Source organism: Silene latifolia, chromosome 9, assembly GCF_048544455.1.
Source record: "Silene latifolia isolate original U9 population chromosome 9, ASM4854445v1, whole genome shotgun sequence".
NCBI classification, from domain to species: domain Eukaryota; kingdom Viridiplantae; phylum Streptophyta; class Magnoliopsida; order Caryophyllales; family Caryophyllaceae; genus Silene; species Silene latifolia.
In genome coordinates this window covers 146,743,910-146,747,722 of record NC_133534.1, presented here as the reverse complement: position 1 = coordinate 146,747,722, position 3,813 = coordinate 146,743,910, and the positions used below count along the sequence as shown (strand labels likewise).

General features: G+C 41.5%; 1 non-coding gene across 1 annotated transcript; it reads left to right on the top strand.

Moving 5' to 3' along the window:
- The first annotated feature begins 209 nt into the window (after positions 1-209).
- LOC141603111 (small nucleolar RNA R71) lies at positions 210-316 on the top strand. Its single transcript, XR_012525006.1, has one exon. It is a non-coding gene; the product is annotated as a small nucleolar RNA R71 (small nucleolar RNA).
- The last annotated feature ends 3,497 nt before the right edge of the window (positions 317-3,813 follow it).

The window sequence follows — 3,813 nt, the reverse complement described above, 5'->3', positions numbered from 1 at the left end:
GAGTAACGGAGTCCACTTCATGCTTTCCTCCTCTAGTAGCCTTGCGAGGTCTACTATATTGTGAGTTATGGACCGCCATTTCCTCAATTTTGTTCCATGTTTGATTGTCATCAACTTCGGTGAACATTCCATTTGATCCCATGTTGAGAATGTTCCTTGAATCTTCATATAAACCATTCCAAAATTGTTGTACCAAGAACCATTCGCTAAGTCCATGGTGAGGACATGAGCGACAAATTACTTTGAACCGCTCCCAAGCTTCATACAAAGATTCTTCATCCCTTTGCTTAAAACCCGTAATTTGAGCTCTTAGCATGTTAGTCTTTTCCGGTGGGTAGAATTTTTTGTAGAAAGCTAGAGCCAACTTCTTCCAAGAATCAATTCCGAGAGTGGCCTTATCAAGGCCCTTCAACCATTGTTTCGCGGTGCCAATTAGAGAAAAAGGAAATAAGACCCATCGAATTTGGTCTTGAGTTACACCGGTTTGAGAAATCGCATCACAATAGTCACAAAAGGTTTCTATATGAGAATGAGGGTCTTCACTAGGCATCCCCCCAAATTGGCTCCTTTCGACTAATTGGATAAAGGCGGATTTAGCAATAAAATTTCCGGTTAGATGTTGTGGTGTGGGAGTACCATTGGGTAGGTTCTCCTCGGTGGGTACGGAATGTGATGAAAACTTAGGCATTGTAGGTTGATTTTGTGGGGTATTTTGTAATGGGTTCTCCTCACCTTCTCTTGCAAAAGGGTTGATGAACTCAATAGTTGGTTGAATATCTACAACCTCACTAATACCTCTCAAATTATTCCTAGCAAGTCTCCTATTGGTTGTCAAAGTTCTTTCAATTTCACGATCAAAAGGTAACAAATCACCTTGTGACCTTCTAGACATGCAAAATATCAAACAACTTGAAAATAATTAGAACAAACCTTGAGGAGTTTTACTTCCCCAAGGTAAAGAAAGACACAAATAATAACAATGTAAGAAAATCTAAATCAAGTTAACACCATCCCCGGCAACGGCGCCATTTTTGATCGGTCCGTTTCGTGTTCACAATTGAATAAGTGTTGTCGTTGGGTCATGTCCGAATCAAAACACAATTTATAGCTTCACAAACAACTCTACAATTAGAAAAGAGGCAAGTAAAGGTCGGATCCCAAGGGACGGGAATTGAGATGAGATTTCTATTGAAACTAGTGGTGTCTTAGGGGTGTCACAATTTGGGTTGATGTAGAAGGTCACTAAACTAAAATAGCAATGGAAATAAACAAGCAAGATGAATTATATGGGTTGTAAACAATTGATAAAAAGCACTAGGGTGTCATGGGGTCATAGGGGAATCATGGGAATTGATCATACAAACATGTTCTCAAATTATAAGCAAGCAATTATTGTTGTGATGGATTGAGTTGGGTTATATCTTACAATCCTAGGGAAGTTTGGGTCCCGGATCCGAATCGATTAGATTGTACAACACCTACAAGTCGAATTAATCTTCCCTACTCAACAACATGCATGGTATAATGGGACTCGAGTTGGTTTATGTCTTACAAGTCTCATTGAAAAGATAGGTGATGGGTAAAAAATGAAAGGATTCATAGGCTCACATTTCATCAAACATAACATGTGCATGAGTTGAGATCAAAACAAGCAAGAAAATAAATCATGAAAGCATATTAATTTAAGCATGAATCATTCTCCATGTTGGTTTCCCCTAATTACCCATTAACCCTAGCTAGGTCACTACTCACTCATTATCATGTTGATCATGCTAGCAAAGTTGTCAATCATACCAACAAAAGGAAACATGGTGAATAAATGAAAGTGATTAACAATAATTAAAAAGGGATTAAGAGAATTATACCTACTAATGATTCCAATAATAATGCAAAGAATAAAAGAAGTACTTGATGCTTGATTGAGAGGTTGTCAATCTCCCAATAATAACCCAAATAATCTTCAATTACCCAAAATTAAGGATGAACAAAAGAGAGATTAAGGAAATAAAACTTGTATTAAAACTTGATTAATGGTTGATTACAAAACTAAAGAGAGATTTGATTGATATTAACTACTCTAATATTTGATAAGAAGAACATCCTCTTCTAATTAGACTAATGGGGTATTTATAGTGGAAATTAGGTGGATGCATTAGGGTTAACTAAGGGCTAAACTAGTAATTACACTTTTTAGATTGAGCAGGGAGAAGCCGGTATTTTTCGAAGGAAGGGCTTCTTTCTTTCAAGCTTGAAGAAGACGAAATTCCGCTGTACTGGAATCCGTGCGTATTGGAGTCGGGACGGGCGGATTCAGGTGGGGGAAAACGGGCGTCTTTAGGTGAATCCGGGCGGATTGTGGCGGCTGCTAACCCGTGCGTCTTTGGCAGAAAACGCACGGATTGTGCTGTGGAGGATGGGCGGATTGTGGAGAAACCGCACGGATTGTACCTCAGCAATATTTCTTCTTCTTTTCTTCCCTTTTCTTCATAAAATCCTTGGGGATTTCCTCGGGGACTCAAGGATGCTTTCTCAACATTGCTCATCTACTATAATATGTACAAAGGCCTTCTAGACTTGTCTCTCCTTGATGCTTGGTCATTAGATTCAATCAATTTAGTCTCGTTTTGCCATGAAAATGCAAGATTTGCACTCCTTTCCTACCAAGGGATCAAAATCTCAAAGAATATGCAAAACAAAGAACTAAAGACAATAAATGACCCAAATATGCACTAAAAAGCATGGGAACAAGGCTAATTCGGGGGCTAAATATGCGCTATTTATGGTCACATCACTTGTCGCTTTCACACAAATGCAATCATGATTTGTTCTATCCTAGGATTTATATGCACATGTTTGGTACTTGACCATACATGAATCCGGGAAATCTTAACATGGAAGCATTTGAATGGTTGTTTTTTGTGTTTGACTCGGTTTGACTCGTTGTTGGAGTCGAGATTTCAATTTTTGAGTCGGTTTTTGGTCCGGTGTCGGTATTGACTCTAGTTAGTGTAATTGCAACCCCGTCGTCATGCATTAAACACTCCAGGTACTTTTGAAAAGTTTTGAAATGTTTTATTTTTGAAATCGTTTTAAGTTTTCCGACGTAAAGTTGTACACGAATTGTCGATCAAACGCCGCGATTCCAAAGCATGTTATAGTCCGATAATCATCGGGTGTTTGTTGGAGTCTCAGCAGATACTGGGTATCTACAGAGCCCCCACTTTGACTGAGGCTTGGATAGGGCGAAAGTCAAAGTAGAGCCCCTAGGTCAATCGAAGATTACAACCTGGAGACCCAAGCGACGTCAAGGTGGCTCGAAAGGATTCGGGCCAAGGACCTGCCGTCGGGAAGGGCGACGCCAAGGTGACTCGAGGGTATGAGCCAAGGACCTGTCATCGGGAACAGTTTAGAGTCTGTCGACCGTTCGTGCGTGTCGTTTAAAGTCCGTTAGATTACGTATAAAGGCTCGCTAGCCAAAAGAAGGAGTCATACCTGAGGCATCTTTGGATATGTCCTTCTGTGTTTGCGGACAAAGACTCGCCAACTATGGTGCATACATGAGGAAGGCTCGCCAGCCGCGACGCGTAGTAAGGCTCGCCAGCCATGGGGCATATATGAGGAGGGCTCGCCAGCCGCGATGCGTTGTAAGGCTCGCCAGCCATGATGCGTATATGAGGAGGGCTCGCCATCCGCGATGCGTTGTCAGGCTCGCCAGCCATGGGGCGTATATGAGGAGGGCTCGCCAGCCGTGATGCATAGTAAGGTTCGCCCGCCATGGGGCGTATATGAGGAGGGCTCGCCAGCCGCGATGCG